Here is a 21,286-nt window from a genome sequence, read left to right on the forward strand (position 1 = left end):
AAGTAAAAGTAATCTGTCATTTTAAATGCAGAATAAGTATAGCAGACACACAGGATGGGTCAGAAGACAAAACGCTGACACCAGACTGGGAGGGTTAAGGGACTTCATGGAAATGAATACAAGAATATTTAAAATATTTAAATTTGGGGACACCTGGGTGGCTCAGTCAGTTGGGCACTGACTCCTGATTTCGGCTCAGGTCATGAACCCAGGGTCATGGGATCGAGCCCCGTTCAGGCTCTGTGCTGAGTGTAGAGCCTGCTTGGGATTCCCTCCCTTCCTCTTTCTCTCTCTCTCTCTCAATCTCTCGCTCTCTCTCTCTCTCTCTCTCTCTCTCTCTCACCTTCTCTCCCCCGCCCTCTACCCTCCCTTCCCTGCTCTCTCTCTCTCAAAATAAAGAAATAAACTTTAAAAATAAATAAATATTTAAATTTTCTAATCTTTTTTTTTTCTTAGCTCATTTAGAAGTAAAAACAGAAATCACATCATTTGAGAGGAATGAAGAAGAACAATTTTTATAAAACCAAAATGAGATTCCTGAACTCTCTACTTGCATATGGGGGATAAAACTGACCAAGCATTTTCCTTGTGGACAGGGAACAACCGGGTCCCCAGACTGAGTCCTCTGCTGATGAGAATTTCCAAGCACAATTCACACCTGCAGGATTTGCTGAACCTGATTCCAGTTTAGTATTAATCACTTCTCACTTCACTCCAACTACCTCCCCACCTGCCCACCAAAACATTTAGAGCAAAGACCTTTTATATGACAGGAACTCTCTAGACTGCATTTAGATGCCACATTTAGTCAGCCATCATGAAGACAAGACAGCACTTCCAAGGAGCTGACCCAATGTAATAATATCCTGCTCCACCGGTCTAACATTACACTGGGTGAGATGTACAGTCTCTACTTCAGAAAGAAAAACTGAAGGACAGCATGCCAAAGATGTATTCCAATCACTTGACTGAGTGAGTCCTGAAACCCATGTGGCAAAGGAAGAGATAAAACTTGGAGGATATGGCAGAATCACAGAATATACAAAAATGTTTCCAAAAGGGGCCTCACCCAATACTGCAAATAAGATGCGTGCTTTTGTCTATGGGAAAACCATTAAAAATAGCTTTGTTTGTTTCTTGGCATCCTTCCCCCACCCCACCCCACCCACCCCCCGCCACTCGATCAAAAGTGAATCCTTTGCTCTGCTGAGACTCTGGGTGTGTTTAGAAAAGGAAATTTAGGGGCGCCTGGGTGGGTCAGTCGGTTAAGCGCCAGACTTCAGCTCAGGTCATGATCTCACGGTTTGTGGGTTCGAGCCCCACATCAGGCTCTGTGCTGACCGCTCAGAGCCTGGAGCCTGCTTCAGATTCTGTGTCTCCCTCTCTCTCTTGCCCCTCCCCTGCTTGTGCTCTATCTCTCTCTCTCTCAAAAAATAAATAAACATTAAAAAAAAAGAGGAAAGGAAATTTAGAAGTGGAAACTGGAAAGAGATACCCTGTGTAATAAGAGAGGAAAGGTTCTGGGGTGCCCAAAGAAAAGGAGGGAGGGGTAGAGCTGGGGAGAGAAAAGAAGGATCTAGAAGCCTACATGTGCCAGTCTTCGATGGAGTCCCATGAACGCACACACCCTGTGAGCAGGTTTCCTGTAGGCACTGGGGCTCACGTGAGACATGAGACAGACAACATGGGTGTAGCAGCATTCTCACGCAGAGAATCCAACACCGAGGCTTTTTATTCTAGGAAGCAACTTTATTCCTGCCAGCACAGCTCAGTTGGGTTCGTACCCACAGAACTGAGCCCTGAACACCACGTGGCATAGTTTTTATATATTTTCTACGTCTCTGTCTCCCATATATGGTAATACACACAAACATGCAGTCTGATTAAGTGGTCTCATATTACAAGGTCACGAGGGATGTTGTCACATATGTGTATAGCCAGGTTACCTTGAGGGTTTTTTTTATTTTTTCTCTTTAGAGAGAGGACCCTACTGCATGGGGAGGACCAGGGTAAGAAGCAAATGGGGCCCTCAGAAGAGCCTCCTCCCTGAATTAGCAGGAATTAGTGAAAGTAAACTTCACCTAAGTTTTTGAGGATCAAACAAATCACGACTGACATCCGGATGACTCTCCTTTGTTATAAAATGTTCGGCAGTTGCCAACCTTGCACTGGAAACATGTGACGCCAGAGGTCAGGAACATTTCTCAGCCATCTCTGGGTCCTGTGCATTGGCATGGCAGCCCTATCAGTGCACAGCCCATCCTGGATCTTACCATTAGTGTCCACGCTTGCCCAGGTGTCAACAGCTAATATCTGCACCTCTTTGCTTGAAGCAGAACCCACTGATGGTGGCCAGGGCCCACTACGCCTGTGCATATGGCACGTTAGAAGCACTGGGGAACTGATACACCCCTGGGGGAGGGGTTCACCCAGTGACTGGAGGGGTGTAAAAATACCTCAGTTCCTTTGCTCCTCAGGTGAGATACCTCTGGAATGCATGTTCTATACTGGAGCCAGCCAATTTTTTGTGCACTAGGCCAGAGAGTAAATATTTTAGGCTTTCTGGCCGCTCAGAACTACTCAACTCTGCTGCTGTAGTGCAAAAGCAGCCATAAACAATACAGACATGAACTGGAGTCAATGCATCCAGAGAAAGTTTACAAAAACAGATGGCAAGCCAGATTTGCCATGGGCTATGGTTTGTAAACTCCTGTTCTATGCCATTTTCCAGAGTTAACCAGAGAGATTAAACTCTTTGATGCCCACAGTGGTAAGAACCTTGTTAATATACTAGTTTTCAGTTCCCTTCCCTCCCAGCCTGTCCTCTCACCCCATCGTCCGTAGCTTCACAGATTATTTCCACTCGAATCCTTGCCTCAAAGTCTGCTTTCAACTAAGGCAGTTGCTTAAGGTACTTTTGGCTGCAAGTAACAGACTGGTGAATTAAAAGTGATTTATGGGCGCCTGGGTGGCTCAGTAAGTTAAGCGTCCGACTTCAGTTCAGGTCATGATCTCATGATTCATGGGTTTGAGCCCGAATCAGGCTCTGTGCTGACATCAGCTTGGAGCCTGGGGCCTGCTTTGGATTATGTCTCCCTTTCTCCCTGCCCCTCCCTTCCTCTCAAAAATAAACATTAAAAAAAAATTTAAAGTGATTTACATGACACAGTTTTGTTATACCTTCCACAAAAGCTCAGGTGGTCCAGGTAAGTTAAGTCAGTAATGTCATGGCACTGGGGTTATGATCCTTACAGCTCGTTGCCAAGAACACAGAACACGTCAATGCCAAAAACAAACAGGATAAGCATGCCTGGATGAGGCCACTTGAGGCCCAAGCCCTGGAGCACGGGGAAGGAAGGAGCCCACCTTCTCTGGGCGTACAAACAACTGGCACACGAACAAAATGAGGGAACTGTCAACAAAGAAGAATGAGAAAAGACTGTTGAGGGTAGACAACCAGCATGCACTCAACAGCAGGTGTTCAGTAAATGCTGTTTCAATACACAAATGTATAGGTCAGTGGATGTGAACAATGGATAGCAACTTTCCAAAAGAAAGGTAAAGTAGAAAAGGTCACCCTGGACATAAGAGCAGTGAAGAACAAGCCCAGACTGACTTGGATATTCAGGAAAGATCTTAGAGGCTCTAGATAGCTCGATTATGGAACTCTGAGCCATCAGTGCAAACTAAATGGGGATGTGAAGGTGACTTTATTAAAATCAAACACAAACATGTTCTCCCCGGGTTGATAATGGGTACCGCATTTCACAGTTCATAAAGTTCATGTCCACCCATTAATCTTACCAGTTGATCAAAGAAAAAAAAAAACAAAAAAGAAAAAAAAACAGGTAATAGGTCAGGTACTACAAAGTACAAAATACTTCTGAAAGAGATTAAAGACTGAAATAAATGGCTACAAGGAACAGAGAGTTCATTAACTAGAAAACTCAATATTGTTAAGGCGGACATTCTCCCCAGTTATCTATAGAATCAATGCCATCCCACTCAAAATACCAGCTGCTTTTTGGAGAAATTGACAAAATGAGTCTCAAATTAATATGAAAAGGCTAAGAACCAAAAATAGGCAAGGCCATCTTGTAGGAAAACAAAGCTAAAGACTTATGCTGCCAAGTATCAACATTCAGTGTAAAGCTTTAATAAACTTACAGTAAAATGGCACAAGGGTAGACAGTCTAACAGAAGAGGAAGTCCAGAAAATGTGTGACAAAGACATCACTGTGATTCAGAGAGTAAAGATGGTCTTTTCAGCAGGTGTTGCTGGGTCAAGTGGATATCAGTATCAAATGCTGACAACGAAGCAGGGCAACCGGAACTCGCATACGTCTCTGGCAGAACTATAGCTTGGTATAACCACTGTGGAAAACTGTTGGGCTATACCTACCCAAAGCTGCATATATGTACACCCTGTAACCCATCACTTTCACATCTGAGTACATACGTAACAGAAATTAGCGCATATATCTACCAGAAGGCTTAATACAAGAACGTTTATAGTGGCTTTATTGGTAATTGCCACAGACTGAAAACAGCCCAATGTCCATTACCTGTGGTTTGTTTACAGAGTGGAACGATACACTGTGAAAAAACAAAGCAGGGCTATGGGCAAGAAATGACTGAACTTACCTCAGAAATATGTTGAACAAAGGAAGCCAGAGGCACACACAAAAATGCATAGAGTATGACTCCATTTATACGCACTTCAAGAACAGACAAATCCACTAAGTGAAAGAAATCAGAAGAGTAGTTATCTCTGAGAGATATTGATTGGCAAGGGGCTCAAGTGAGCTTCCTGGGCTCACTTAAAGTGTTCTAGATCGACATGGCAGTTACAGGTCCACATCTATGCAAACATTTATCAAGCTAAACACTTAGGGTTTGTTCACTTCACTATACATGTGTCCTACTTCATTACACATGATAAAAAGTCTAGGAACATGGTTAAGGCGTGTTCAGTGAAGGATTTCCCGAAGATCTGGTACCTAGTGTCCTGAGGATTTAACTGAGTGCAGAGATAAAGCCTCCAATACTAGGAAAATAGACAAGGAGGATGTCCTAAGTCTTGACCCCTCGGGTTATCGTCGCTGGGCTCTCTTGGACAGGGAAGAGCACCTTGACCATTAACTGGGAAGTATAAGACACACAGGAAGTGAAATGATCAGTCTTGCCCACTAGAAAAAGTAGCCAGAAAGAGACAGAGATCGTGGCTAAAAGAGGAATCAGAAGAACTATATCGTTCACCAAATCCCAGAGTAAATCATGATAATAACAGACAGCTTTTTAAAAGTGCTTGCTACATGCCAAGCATTTACAAGTTTCAATCTGCTCACTGAAGCTTCACAACAACCTAAAAACACACCTAGTGAATGGCACAGTTGAGATGCAAACAGAAGAGGATGGCCCCAGAACTCAGCCACCCCAGCCCCATGCCATACTTCCTAAGGACGAAGAGGAATCGTGTCTTGAAGAAGCATTTCCTGCCATCTTCTCTCCCCACTGGACTGGGTCTCAGGTCACACCTATGCATTTCTCTCTTTCTTAACACTCTTCACACTCCCTCATCATTGTCTGGTTTTGTATTCGTTTCTTGAGGCTGCTGTTACGAAACCACGGCAAACTCAGTGGTTTAAAACAACAGAAATGTGTTCTCTCCCAATTCCAAAGGCCAGAAGACAGAAAGCGGTTTCAGTGAGCTGACATCAAAGTGGCAGTGGGGCTATGCCCCCAGAAGCTCCAGGAGGAACTCATTCTTGCCTCTTCCAGCTTCTGGTGGGTGTGGCATTCCTTTGCTTGTGGCTGTATCATGCCAATCTGTCTTCATATTTCCTTGTCCACTTCCGTGTGTGCAATCTCCCTCTGCCTTTCTCTTATGAGGACAACTATAAACAGATTAATGCCCCACTCAGATAATCTGGAATAATCTCCCGATTCAATATCCTTAACTTCATCACACCTATGGACTCTTTTTCCTCATATGGTGATATTTACAGGTTCCAGGGATTATAACCTGATATCTCTGGGTGGCTACTGTTCAGCCTGCTATCTCTAAATAATTCTATCACTATTACCACTATCTCTATATTACCATCACTATCTCTGTATTAACTCTATGCACTCCTCAACAGCTGAGGCCATCTGTAGCCATTTTCATATAGCCACATATTTTGACACTCCTCCTATTAAAAGAGGGATCTACATCCTTTCCCTTGACTCATGAACCTTGTGATTGCTTTGACCGATAGAACAGAGTGAAAATCACACTGTTCTAGTTTCTAATCCAGGTTTTAAAAGACGGTCAGCTGCTACTTCCTATCCCTAGGTACACTCACTCTTGGAACCCAGCCACTATGCTATGAGAAATCCAAAGTGCATGATGAGGCCACATGAAAGTGCCCCAGGCAACAGTACCATCTGAACTCCCGGCCAACAGCCAATCTCAACTGCCAGCCATGTGTTTGAGCCATCCTGAATGGCCAGCCCCGTCAAGACCTCAGATGTCTCCACCCCAGAGAACCACCGACTTTTCAGTCAACAGAGTCACGAGTAATAATGCCAAATATTTGTCTCCAGCTATCATGTGAGCAGGTTGGGTTTTTTTATGCAGCAACAGATGATCTGATCACTACCTTATTCATAGTTCCTCCATACCTAGAGCTATGCCTGGAGGTCTTGATGCCCAAGGAATGTGGAATACATTAAAAACTACCAAACTCTAGCAGGTATGGCCAAGAAGTCGGGCTGGAGATGAACAACTATTGACATTAGATCCCAAAGAAATGACAAGGTGATGGGGTACAAGAGGATGACTGTGAAGAAACACTTTTCTTGGGTACCAATATTATACATAGATTATAATTATGCAATTCCTCATCAAAATCCCCCAAGGGAGCAACAGAGAGATTGATTATGCAGAACTGGATCACACGATTATGGAGGCTAAGAAGTCCCACAGTCCACTGTCTGCAAGATGGAGACCCAGGAAGTCCAGTGGTGTCAGTGAGCCTGAGTCCGAAGGCCTGAGGACCAGGGAAGCTGGTAGTGTTAACCCCAGTCCAAGAACAGAATATGATGATGTCCCAGCTCAAGCAGTGGAGCAGAAAAAAGGGGGCAATTCCTTTCCTCCACCTTTTGTGGTATTCAGGCCCGCCCCCACTGGGGAGGGCGATTACTTTACTGAGCCCACTGATTCCAATGCTAATCCCATCTGGAAACACCCTGAGAGACACACCAAAAGAACATTTAATCTGGGCACCCCGTGGCCCTGTCACAAGCCTTGCTGGGGGTGGAGGTGGGCAGGGACAGTGTCTAGCAGGACCAAGCTCAACAGAGTCTCGATGTTTACTGATTAAGAGGTACACAGACTCTGCATATCATTCGTTTGCTTCCCTTTTAACCCTTCTGTTAATTTAAGAAACCATGTACTGAGTACTTACTGACAGCCAGGCATTGGTTGAGGTGAAGGATATTCAGCAGTCAGCAAGTTCCTTCCTTCATGGAGCTTTCGACCACAGAGTATTTAGGGAGACCTCAAAACCACAGGGAGGGGGCTCAAGGCCCCGTTCCTGACCTTAATTACCTTCCTCTACTGCCGTGCTCACCAAAAATCATTTTCTAAAAACATTAGACCATTCAATACTACTGAGTGTCTCCTCCAAAATGGATACGGTGCAAGCAGTAAATTAGAGAAGATTAACTTGGCAAAGGCCTTCCCTTCGTTTTGTGGCAACTGTTACAATTTCCTGTTGTGGGAGATGGATGGGCCGGTCCCTTCTGCCCAAATGACTGAGCACACCGTGGGGCACAAAACAGGAAGCTATGGGTGCTAATGAGGCCAGCCTGTATTTGTGGACACAGGCAGCCCAAAGACCAGCTTCTCAAGACCACTGTGATGTGCCTTCACCAAATGCTTTTTTCTGCTGTAATAATGCACCAGCAGCCGGCAGCCGCAGTTTCCCTGCTCAGACCTTCTTTTCAGGGGAACTGACTCTTGGAAGCAAAGCTAACCAACAGTCTCCAGCTGCTGCACCTCTGGACCCACCATAGTGTTCGCGCAGGGCCACACTTTCCAGGGCTTTTCCCAGCCAGTGAGTGAGCACACCAGGAGGGCTAGAAACAGGCTATTCTATTCTGATTTGTCCAACAGATAGCTTTGTCTCAGGAAATGCCTACTGGACTGGCTGAAACTTTCTCAGAACAATGCTGAACCCGCCCCCCTTCCTTCCCCCTCTCCTTTCAAAGTATCAGACCTGCATCACAGCCTGAAGGCTCTCCTTGCCCTACCTCCGCTCCCTCTCCACTGTCCTCCCTAGGTACTCTTCCAGTATATTTCTTGCACGGTTAATTCCTGTGGTGCCTTCTTCTCGGAGGACCTGAACTGACACACTATCTAGAGACAACTCTTATTTTATGTGCATTTTCTTCTTTTTTTATTTCATGCATTTAATTTACATGGTTGTCGTTTCTCTCTTTCCCCATTGTATATTACAAGATGAGTGCTGTCTTATGTTGTTATGCTTCATGTATATTATTTATAATCCATAACAGTCCCTTGCATAGCAGAATCATAGAGATCTGTATTAGCTATTAGCTAATTCCCCTTTGGTGTTAGCTATTCCTCTTTGGTTGGACATTCAGGGTCTTTCCAATTTTTTCCTAATTAAATGTTGCTGCGGTAAATGCCATGTGGAGTCTTGGTAAGAACCAGGGGTTGTGGTTCTGATTCTGCCATATCTGAGCTGCACAACCCTGAGCAAAGCACTTTGTTTCTGTGGGCTTCTGTCTCTCCACCATCCCCCCCCCCACACACACACACACAAGACGGAGATAATACTAGAGGAGGATCCTTTGTCAATATCAAATTCATGTCATCATTTTCAAAAGACTTTGGTTACCACGTGCAGGGAGGGTAGGGGAAATGGGAAGATGGTGGTCAAAGAGTACAAAGCTGTAGTTCTGTAGTTCTGGAGACCTCATGTACAGCATGATGACTACCATGAATAATAATGCACTCAACACTGGAAACCTGGTAACAGAACAGATTTCAGGTACATTCACCACATACACACACACACACACACACACACACACACACACAAGTCACTATGTGAGGAGACTAAATGTTAATAAGCTTGACTGTAATCATCATTCCACTATGTACATGGATATCAAATCATGTTGCACACCTTAAACATATACAATTCTTACTAAAAATACACATATATAAATAACTGAAAAATGGGACTCCAGACAGCCCTCTCGCCCTTCCCACCACATGAGGACACAACAAGATGTGAGTTTCTGTTGTTTACAAGCCACCTGGTCTGTGGCAATGTAGGAAAGCAGCCCAAACAGACAGAGACAGTGTGAATCCAAGCAGGAAAATCAATGGGACATACTTTGCAATCAACCTACCTCAGTGGGGCTCATGCATTACCTACTCCCAGAAACGGTCAGGAAGCCGACCCAAGAAGGGAGAGATATAGTCAGGAGGCAGGACCGTGGTGCTCAGGTGTGGAAGCTTCTGCTGAGAAACCTGCCCTTCACAAGCATCTCACACGGTGAGATACAGATGCGACACCAAGGTGGCCCTCAAGAACTCCCGTCAGGGCCTTCGGGAGCCCAGGACCTGATCCCTAAGCTGGCCCCAGACAACCCTCAAAGCGGCAGCTGTCACACGCCCCCGCCCACCTGAGGACATAACCATGTGCAGGAGGCTGCACCCCAGGCTCAGGGAGCTCCCTGCACCCTGCCTGCCGCTTCATCACCAGTGACGATGGCATCGTCCATGACTGCTTCCTCACGTGTCCTTCACATCCTTTCCTTTAGCAGTTATTTGGGAAGAGCTGAAGCATTTTGCTTTAAAAAATAAAAAGCAACAGAACTGGCGTTTTTGGAAAACCAGCTTGAAACACAGTAAACAACTATGCCAAAAGCAAAGGAAAAAATGCTGAAAATGTTTGTGTCTGTTCAACTGCTCTGACCAGGACTCTCCAGGGGATGCTCCAAGGGGCAAAAACACACTGGGATCTGGCCTCAGGACACTGCAGCACCCTCAGCTCATCTTGCCTGGAAGCAATTTCATCACACCACTTCCCTTCCACCTGCCCTTCCCTAACCACCCAGTGACCCCGCTCCCATTTAGCAACAAAAACACAGTCTTCAGAAGGGGAATGACTCTTTCAATAAAAATAACACATCCCTAGCATTCACCCGCCCTCTTCATCCTCACACCTCCTCCCACCAAAAAAAAAAAAAAAAAAAAAAAAAATCTCATTTATCTTGTTGGTTTTCTCATCTTTTCCATACACCACACAACTGGGTAAATAAGTTCTGTGTTCAATCTTTTAACAGGGGTTATTCAATTTACTCAAGCCAATGTGAATATTTCCCCCTGGTTTCCATGACAACCTCTCAGCACATTCAGTCTTCATATAAATGAGTTATTGCTTTTATGTTCTCATACCCTAAGACAATGAGGAAATTAACATAATGTGGTCATACAAAGAAAAAACCATCAAAACAATCACAATCCTCATATCCTCCCCAGAAATTCATAGATAGCATTCTGTGAAAAAGAACCAAAGAGAAATGAGGGCTTTGCATCTGACAACACTGTTAACATTAGAGATTTCATTTCAGATGCATTTAAATGAAGCCAGACCATAGTAGGGTTCAAAAAAGTGTATAGACAGAGAACCAAAATGAAGGAGAAAAGACATGTAAAGCAGGGACCCAAATTTGCCTTTAAACCATACGATTTCCCAACACGGCTGCCACACTCAGCCTCACTGTATGCATTCTGGCCATGCCTGCCCCAGGACCTTCACACATGCCGTTCTCTAGGCCTGGAACATTTTCCCTATGTTATTCTCCCATGCCTGTTTTGCTTAGCTAATTCATACTCATCCTTCAAATCTCACCTTAGAAAAGTTACTGGCTCAAGGAGGTCAAGCTTCACCATTTGACAACATTAGGTTGGATCCCCTGTGTTACATATACCTTCATCGTTCCTCACATTCTTCATTGTTTTAGGTAGGTTTCACCAGAAGCAGATCCTAAGAGAAGGATTTGAAAGCAAGGGGTTTACCTAGGAAGTAATCCCAAGAAACACGGGCATGACAGTGGAGAAGTGAGACAGGGAAGGGAAAGAAGCCAATCCACGATGTGTTGGATTAATATGGACAAGTGGAGCTCGGTCCCCCTGGGGGCTTCTGGGAGCCAGCACAGAGCAGACCTCATCTTAGAGGTGAGGAAGACAACTACCCCCTCTGGTTGGGGGATACTCTCTTGCACGTGTATTTCTCTGCACTTCCAGCCTGTCCCACAAAGGCCTCACTGGAGAAAGCCCCAGGCACCACTGCAGGTGCCTGGGGTATGAAGAGTGAATACCAAGAACATGTGCGCCAGGAACCAGCAGTGCCTACCACATCCTCCGATTCCTACAACATAATTATCATCCGAGACTGGAGATCGATGAACAGGGGACAAAAAGGCTCCACTCAAAGTCAACATGCAAAATGGAGGCCAAATGAATCCGGAGGCCATGGGATCAAAGGGGAAACTATGAATTGTGAAGATATCAAAGACCTTGACTCGAGGCCTGGATGACTAATTAGACTGGAGCACAGGTTTCAGTCAAGGAGCTGAAGACTTTCTAAAAGGGAGCATCTAGGTTCTTTACTCCATCCTAAAATCCTCCACATCTCTTTTGCTGCCTAGGGGCTTATCCGGTAGGATAGTTCAAGGCTGTCAATTCTAGCCGTCTGGTCAAGAAAGAAAAATCTTTGGTCCCAGGTGTAGGAGTGGCTGCTCCCCCAATAGACCTCAGAATGAACTCTTAACCTCTGTATGGTGGACTTAGAATCCTAAGCCTCTAAGCTTTTTGATGGTTCCAACTGGAGAAAGTAATTTGATAAACCGTCAACAAGGAAATGCACCATTAAACAGTGATACAACCATTCATTCAAATATTATGCAACCACTAAAAATGATGGCTGCTAGGGTTGGTATTATTCACAAACATACGTATGTGACAGGATAATAATAGCAAATGTGAAATGTGCTCGTTGTTTATTCACTGTCTTCCCACACCAGCATGAAAGTTCAGCAAAGGTGAGGCTGTTAGTTTTGTTCAATGCTGTATCGTCAGCATATAGGACACTTCCAGGCACAAAAACATCCAGGAGCCAACAGGGTAAAATTCAGTGTCTGGCATCCAATCAAAAATTACTCGGTCTTTCATGGGTGGGGGCAAGGGCTGGCCTCCATCACACCTCAGAGCTGCCAGGCGGGGCTGGGTGACCAAACTCCAAAGTACAGGGAGGGGGCATGCTTTGACCTATAAAACACAAGAGGCAGGAGGGAGCTGGCACATAAATGACTCCCCTTCCCCCTCACGAGGGACAGTGCTGAGATATAGAAACTCCAAAGAGTCTCCCTAGCGATGTCCCATGGGGCGAGCTGTGTTTCCATAAGGCTGTGGCCCATTCAGTCACAGGCACCACCTTGCACTGGCTTCCTCTCCTTCTCTGCCCCACTTTCCTCAAGCCATCACTCTTCCACCCTCGGGATGACACAGCCCCCAACATGCTCTACTGCCAGGCAGAGACAACTCCTCCCCAAATCTGTGACATATGGAGGATCTTTGGAAAGATATGTTCTGGTTAATCCCCAAACTTACTGGCTTAAAACAACAACCATGGTTATTACATCATGACTGTGAGAGTCAGGATCACAAACAGGACCCAGCTGGGCAAGTCCTCCGGCCTACATGCTGTCCAGTGGTGTCATTATTGGTATTTAGCTGACTTCCAGGCCGCTGTGAAGGGGCCAAACAGCTCTGGTGACATGCTAGGGGCCTTGGTGGGTATACTTAGAAGCTGGGTTCCACAGAACCGTCCTCCCGCTCGTGTCATCTCGGGGTCTCTGCACATGTCTCTCTCCAGCAGGATCCTTGGACTTCTTACACGGTGGCTCAGGACTTGAAGACGGAGAGTCCCAAGAAGCTGGAAGCCCACTTAAAGGCTAAGAGCAGAGCCAGTGTGGTATCGCTTCTCTGGCATTGCTAGTTAAAGCAGTCATAGGCCAGCCCAGGCTCAAGAGGAGGGCAGACAGATTCCACTTCTTAACAGTGAAGTGTCAAAGACTTTGCAGCCACCTGCAGTCTCCAGACACACACATGGAGGCATGCACACACACGCACACACACAAACACACACACGCACGCACACAGGCACACACAGGAAACTGGGGGTAGGGATGGAATGAAGACTGAAGCATCAAGGTAGGAGGGATCCCTCCGTTCTGTTGGCCTGATTTTCCACATGCATGTTATTACTTTTTTTCAAATAAAAAATGTGGAGGAAAAGGGGGAGACAAAAACAACGTCAATATGCTGAATCCTCACCTTCTGTGGCAGAGAGTCAATAGAAAATGTCTTAAATTGATAAATCAAGAAACAGCTGCATAAGCATCTTATTTGGAGTTACAGAGATAAGTACCAGAAGTCCTAAAAATGGAAACATTTCCAGCAAATGCCTCTGGGAGACAGGACTCGGGGAGGGGAAAGAGCAGAGAAGGGGCCAGGAACTGCTGCTTTCATTAGGAGCCCTTCCGTTCTTGTACTTTTTACTATGTGTACATATTACTTTGATAAAAAATTTAAAGGGGGAGAAAATGAGAAAAAGTAGGGATGGTTATTTTTAAAGCTATGTAATTAAACCTGAAGAAAATCTCATTTTGCTAACTGAAAAATAAAAAGGGTAGTGGATACAAAACTCTATTAACTATATCCATGGTATGGTTGGAAATACGTTTAATAAGGACAGAAAGAAAACATATATATAGGGGAGGGGAAGACATAAAGAGATGTACCTCACCAAATGACAGAGGGTGGGTTTCTCTTCTGTGTTTCCCAAATTTTCAGCAATGGGATTCTCTTACTTTCATAATGAAAAGAAAAAAATTCGTTACTTTAAATAAATGAACTGAGCAGCAATTAAATAAAAATGTCAGAAGAGTCTCTGAAGAACTCTTGGCCTCTATAACTGAACCGGGTTTAATTCCTGGGCCCTCCCAGGTAGCGTGACGGAGGAAGGTAGCTCTGTTCACAGGCTCTGGTAGACTCTAGCCAGCCGGGTCTGTGCACTTGGTTATAAAATCTTCCCAGAAAGAATTTAGTCCGTGTATTTTTAATTCAACGGAATAATACCTTTTGTAAGGCTCCAACGTATTCAGTTTTGAATCTGAAATGCTCCTTCAGTCATTGAATAAATATTTATCGAGTACCTACTATCTGCTAGACAAAATGCTGGGGGCTGGGGTTAAAATGGTAGATGAGACAAGTAAAATCTCCATCACCCTGGAGCCACAGATTAGTAGGGGAGGCAGTAAAGCAACCAGGCAATTGCATTAGATCCTAACAGATGCTTTGACTGGGGAAAGTACAAGTGGGAGGAGATAACCTGGAGAGCTTCCTGGAAGAGGCTAAATCTAAGCTCAAACTCAAAGGATGAACCAGAGCAGATTTGGCTAAAGAGGGAAAAAGTATTTCCAGCACAGAAAATACAATATGCAAAGGCTCAGAGACAATAGAGAAGATGGCTAATGCAAGGAACTAAGAATGGAAAAAAAAAAAAAAAGATGTCCCATCATCAAAACAGTCCCAAAGGACCCCTTTCATCTGGAGGCTCAAAGGCCAAACTGCCTGAACTAGAATCCCAGCCCTGCCCCTTAGAAGCTATGTGACCTCAGTCAAAGGACTTTACCTCAACTGTGTCTCAGTCTCTGCATCGAGTGTCCTAGTCTGCTTGGGTTGCTGTAACGAAAGACCACAGACCAGGTGGCTTATAAAACACTGAAAATTACTGCTCACAGTTCCGAAGCCTGCAAGTCCAAGATCAAGGAGCAAGCAGACTCAGTGTCTGGTAAGAACCTGCTTCCTGGTTCACACTTAACACCTTCCAGCTCTAACCTCACAGAGCAGAAAGGAGGAGAGAACTGTCTGGGGTCCCTTTTATAAAGGCACTAATCCCATGCATAAGGGCCCCACCTCCTGACCTAATCACCTCCCAAAGGCCCCACCTCCTAATACCAGTTTGGGTGGGTAAGAGTCAACATAGGAATTCGACAACAGACATTCAGACCAGGGCCCTGGGCTCATGCTCCTTCCCCACCCTCTCTCTCTCCCTCAGGAAGCCACACCCACCCAAATCCCTGTTTCAGACGGCGGAAGGAGCCTTAACTCAGTCACACATGCACTTCAAAAGCTATGTGTTACACACCAGGCTGCACCGTGCTCACTTCTAGGTCTACACTATGGGATCAAAGATGCCAATGCCATGCCAGGAATAGAGCCCCCCTACCAGGGAAACGAAGGTGAACCAGACACTGTCTCAGACATGGAGGGGCTAATCCAAAGGAAAAGGCAACAGAAGAGGGGACACAGCAAATTTCAGTGCAGTCTGCTGTATTCTGATTTGGGTGTTGCTGAAGAACACTCACAGGGGCAGAACCTGAGCTATGGAATCAGATCTTGGCCCAGTCCCGAACGTTCCTTAACCTCGGTTTCCTCATCGGTATGGTAGAGATCCCAAGGTTCACCAAACAAGGTAGCTTAAACGGCTGCCAAGGGCAAAGTGGCTAGCATGGTGTCTGCTCCTACTGGGTACTTGGTACTCCTCTACTCCCTTCTCCCTTGAGGCCACCTAGGCATGAATGGCAAAGCTAGGACCCTTCTTTTTCACCCAAATCAAAGAATGTTTGCAAAAGAGAAAACAGACCCATAGCCTCTCCTGTCTCTCCCTTAATAGTTTATCTCTAAGTTATTCAATGCAAGAGACTTAGCCCAGCTAAAATTATTCAAAATCGACCTTGAGATCAGGAACAAATTGGCTACAGCAGTCAGCGATTGGCAAATGCAATCTAAATGCCCCAGGCGGCATTAGAGCCTTCTACGTTGACAGCAAGAGTCAATGTGCATCTTGGAAAATTCCGAAAAAAAAAATTAAAGGTCACCACATTTGTAGGCAGAATGGATTTTCTTGAGACCATTACAAACAGACTGCCTAAATTACAAAGATTCTAGGCTTGACAGCTCCTGGGGGGTGGGGCGGGGGAGGTTTCAGGTACAAAGAACACCACCCTTGACTCCCACGCATCCGGGCTGCTGTCTGTGGCCATCTGAAGGTTCTGCCGTCACCCGTTCTCTCACCGAAACTGCACAACCAGTCTCTGATGCCTCCACAAACTGGGACGACCGGACTGGGGCCAGGCCTGTGCTCCAAGGGTCTGACCAGGCAGGGAAGCCGAAGAGGCGCAAATCACCAAGATGGCACCAAACACTTCTGTAGAAGTGAATCAAGCCAAAGCAGGAGGCCCCAACCCCAAGGCCAAGTCCAGAAGGAAAGGTTGGGCTTGTAACTGGGAGAGGGATTGAGCTGGGAACGCAGGCTGGGAGCCAGGGGTGACAGGCTGCAAGAGTGGCCTTGAGCGGCATCAGCACAGCTTGGGCTGTCTGGTTTTGTCGAAAAGGAGCACTAACTACTGCTACTAAGGACAGCTAACACGGGCCGGGTGCACTCTGGAACCAGGGCTGGGCTAATCCTGTACACGCGCCTCCTCCCTTAATCCTCAGTGCCCAATACGGTAGCTGCATGTTCCCTCCCCGCTTTCCTCAAAACTGAGGTTTCTCCAAGGTTACCCAGGGAATCACGGAGACCCAGGAAATCTGGCTGCAGGGTGCAAGACCTTGTCGATGTCACTTTCTTACATGTGGTAGCTCAAGTGTGTGCCAGCCTCACTCAAAGAAATAGCAAAACTTAACTCTGAACAGCAGCTAGTAATGTGCACTTCATTTTTTTAAACAAGGAAACTAATGCCCAGGAGAAGTAAGGAGAACAGAGCTCTTCACGGAAGCTAGGTTCACGGGAGCAAAAAATACAGAGGCATCCCAAATACGATAAACTGGCATACGTTACTGGTGAGCAAATATTTACACCTTCCCACTCGTTCCACCATGGGAGGAACATAAGTCCCTGCCCCATTAATGTTGGGCTTGCTTTGGCCAAGGGAACACAGGCAGAACCGACCATGTACTGACAGTTTCCAACTCAGGCCTTACAAAGCATCAATTATTTCTGCTCACCCCTTGGAAGTGGCCAGCTTTTGCCAGGAAAACCCTGCTTCTCCAGTCTCAGCCTCAGAAGCGAACAGAGGGATCAGACCTGCATGCAACCCACAGTGTGAAGCAGAGTCTCCCCAGCCAAACCACAGACCTACGTGTAAGAAATAAATGCTTGTTTTTATAACTCACTGTGTTTGTTGTGGCTGTTTATTACACACCAATATGTGACTGATACATTTACACATGTATATATTATACAGGATACATATCTGATGGCTGTGTGACATGGAGAGATCTGTGTGTAAATACTGAACACACATCTTTATATACAGAAGACAGTACAGGACAATAGTGTAGGATCCAGAGGAAGAATTAAGTTTTCATTCTTCCTCTGACATTTATTGGCTGTGTGCTTTGGGGTGGTTACTTGACCTCTCTGAGTACATTTTCCCTTCTGTAACATAGGGATTAAAATTGTGTCTATCTCATAGGGTTACTGTGAGATCTCAGCGAAATAAAAGTACACATAATGAGCTTAGCACAGACCCTAACACATACTTATTCATTTATTCATTCAACCGATACTGACGGAGTAACTACATTTGCCAGGCACATTTTCTAGGTATTTATTTATTTATTTGAATTTTTTAAATGTTTTATTTATTTTTGAGAGAGAGAGAGACAGTGAGGGAGAGAGACAGAGAACAAGTAAGGGAGGGAAGAGAGAGTGGGAGACAGAGGATCCGAAGAGGGCTTAGCACCAACAGCAACAAGCCGGATGCAGGGCTCAAACTCCCAAAACGTGAGATCATGACCTGAGCAGAAGTCAGAGGCTCAACCGACTGAGCCACCCAGGTGCCCCTAGGTTTTTAGAATACAGTTACTAGCTATATAGAACAAGGAAAAGGTGAAACAGGGTAAGGACAACCAGCAGCCAGGGAAGACGAGGGAGGTATTCCAGGTGAAGTGTTCTGCACAGGGTCTGGCACATAATGACCACACGACAAATGGTAGCCACTTATTCTCAGAGTGATTAGCATGCAAGAATGAGGAACTCAGTTGCAGACAAAAGGAAAATCAGCCTCTCTACTCCCCAGCACAACCCTGTCCTTGAAAGCCTCAGCAAACCACAGCAACAGATCAAGGACCCTCACTGGGTGGACACCACCTCAGGCGCTTTTGAAGCTGATACACAAATCCTGCAAATAGAGCCAGACTCCTATGGTCGGGCTGGGAAGAGACAGGCCAGCTGCTGTTGGGAGGCTGGAGCTCCGCTTGTCCATGAAAGAAGGAAGTTCCTGTGGCCTGAGCCATGCTTTAAATCCACTGATCACATCAAACACGGGCTGCTGGCAGGAGGGAGCGGGTGAGGTGTTCAGAAGCTGGAGGGCAAGGTCAGCTGATGGGGACCCTCCATGCAGGTGTTGCGGAACAAGTGATGCTTCAGGGATCTTAGGCGGTGGAGCAATACACCAGCCTTTGCAAACACACTTACTGTGCAGCCCTTGAGGCCACCTCCTGTTTTTCAGCCCTAATTGGCATGTTTTCCCATCTCCTCAGAAACAGCACAGGAGACGGCATTACATAACAGTAAAAGTACGGTCCTTGGAGTAGGACAATCTGGGTTTGCATCCCGACTCTATTGCTTACTAGCTGCCTCCCTGGGCCAGCCGCTTAGCCTAAGGAACTACCCACTCCTGTTGTGTAAGGATTAAATGAGATCACCTTTAACACCTTACATGTAAAACACCTCACAAGCAAAATGTTTAGCACAGTACCTGGTACAAGGTAACTACTCAGAGTCAGGGCTCTTATTAGTGACCCATTTTTTTTTTATCTTTATTTATTTTTGAGAGAGTGAGAAAGAGACAGAGTGAGAGCAGGGGAGGAACAGAGACAGAGGGAGACACAGAATCCGAAGCAGGCTCTGGGCTCCAAGCTGTCAGCACAGAGGCCGACATAGGGCTCGAACCCACGAACCGTGAGATCATGACCTGAGCTGAGGGTGGTCACTTAACCGACTGAGCCACCCAGGCACCCCATTAGTGACCCATTTTGTAAATGAGCACACAGAGGCCCAGACAGGTCTCTGACCTTACCAATGAACCATGGGATTTTCTTCCTTCACCACACTATTCCCAACTGATCAATTTCTCAAATGAACCTCAAAAATCCTCTAAGGATGAATCTGGAGTTTTGTTCCTATATCAATAGCAATTAGCACATAGTATGACCTCATTGGTTGAACAGTATGATCAGGTCACAAGCTCAGATGCTCACAGAGTATGGCAGCACTAGGGTGGCCATTTCTGTTTGAGCAATGAAAGTCCCACATTCTGGAACACCACTCAGAACTGGGCAAGACAGGACAGCTGGTAACCCTGCTGGTAGCATGACTACATGAAGGAGGGAAAAGCTATGTCTCCTCTGTTCAGGTTTTCCACTTCCGAGAAGCAATCCCATGGACTGGTTAGGAGCAAGGGACTAGAGCCAGCCTCACTCGGTTTACACCCTGCCTCCGATGCTCACCTGCTATGGGACCTTGGGAAGGAAGACCCCAACCTCCCCATGCCTGTTTCTCATCTGTAAAAGGGGAGCTAAGAGGGCTCTTGACTACTGACATTTTGGACCCGATCACTGTTTGCCGTGGGGGCTGTCCTGAGCAGTGTAGTCTATTTAGCAGCATCCTTGACCTCTACTCACTTGACGCCCGTAGAACATTGCCACCACCGCCCCCAGGATGTGACCATCAAAAATGTGTGCAGATATTACCCAATGTCTCCTAGGGGGGGCAAGACTGTCCCTGGTTCACAACTGGTCTAGGAAGTGTTGTAAGAATAAACAAGGCGATGCGTGCATCAGAGAGTCTATTTCTACAGAAACAAACTGCAGCCTTGGCAATACAGTGAGAAGATGGCAAGCCAAGAGAGGAGCAAGCAGGACCATGGGTGGGCCAGAGGCTGTACAGACAAGCGACCGCTGTGGGGGACAAGCTGCAAATGGAACCCGGCCTGGCCAGCGTCCCTCTCACATGAGCCTGGACTTCAATTTTACACCATGTGCAAAAAGTTGCATGGATGACTCCTTGGTTGCTGGCACAGCACCATCACGGAGAGCAAAATCCCCTCCAACTGGATATGTTCCTTCTCTCTCAGATGCATATATATCCCTGTAAGGTGCATTTGTTCATCAAATATTGAATGCTTCCTGTGTACCAGGTATACAGTAGTGAGGAAAAAAAAAAAGTACCTGCCCTCATGGATCTTTGAACATAGTGTCATGATTTATGTGTAATGCATTTTTAACCAACAGACGCTGTGTCGTGCGGTAGAACGGACTCTGTTCCTGACGATTTCCCCCTCGGCGCTTTGTTTTTAAGAGATCTATCCATGTTGCAGCGCATACATCAGATCTAGTCTTCCTGCAAAGCGGCATTCCACAGAGGACTTCGTCTACTTTAGTGCCAGAGCTCTCTCCAGAATGGCTGCACCTGTCCACTCTCCAAGGACTCGCCTTTAAAAGGGTCCCAACCCCACTGGACTCACTGACATGGTGTAGACTTCAGGGGCTCTGCCAACAGCTGCCATTAACTCAAACCATTATGCCCCACCATCAGGGAATACACTTGACCACTCTGCCTTAAGCTAACCTTGATCGCTACGTACGTCACAAAATCAGAGCCCCCTAAATGCCGGAGAAGAATCCAGCCCGATCTCCTGGCTTTGCAAAGGGAGAAACTGAGGCTCAGAGACGTGCAAGAATTGGCAGAGATTTTAGGCAGAGCCAGGTTTGGAAATTCCAGTCTCTTGGCATCTTGTTCCTTTACAAAGCCCTCTTCGAGAGATCAGAAATCCATCCATGATTTACGGGAGTTGGTTCACTTTACACATTTTCTTCCATCTCTCCCGCCCGGTACCGCCCTCCCCATCTCATATCCCCCACCCCACCCTGTTTTCAAATTCTTGCTGGAACCATCCATTTTGTGACCAAGTGTTGACTTCAAATGATATATGAGACAATTGACATTTCAAATATTCCAGGCAGGATAGAGAATTCTGATCACAGACCAGCCTGAAACATTCCCACATCTCTTTCCTTACTCCTTCTGGGCAGTAATTGTCCCCCTACCAGCCCACCGTCTCCCCC

At 46.0% G+C, this 21,286-nt stretch overlaps 1 long non-coding RNA gene across 1 annotated transcript; it reads left to right on the forward strand.

Annotated features, from left to right (window-relative positions):
- The first annotated feature begins 1,824 nt into the window (after nt 1–1,824).
- LOC121019559 (uncharacterized) lies at nt 1,825–17,891 on the forward strand. Its single transcript, XR_005785679.1, has 3 exons — nt 1,825–1,953; nt 2,795–2,800; nt 17,881–17,891. It is a non-coding gene; the product is annotated as an uncharacterized LOC121019559 (long non-coding RNA).
- Nucleotides 17,892–21,286: the final 3,395 nt, after the last annotated feature.

Source organism: Herpailurus yagouaroundi, unplaced genomic scaffold (assembly GCF_014898765.1).
Source record: "Herpailurus yagouaroundi ecotype Mexico unplaced genomic scaffold, PumYag 222, whole genome shotgun sequence".
NCBI lineage: Eukaryota > Metazoa > Chordata > Mammalia > Carnivora > Felidae > Herpailurus > Herpailurus yagouaroundi.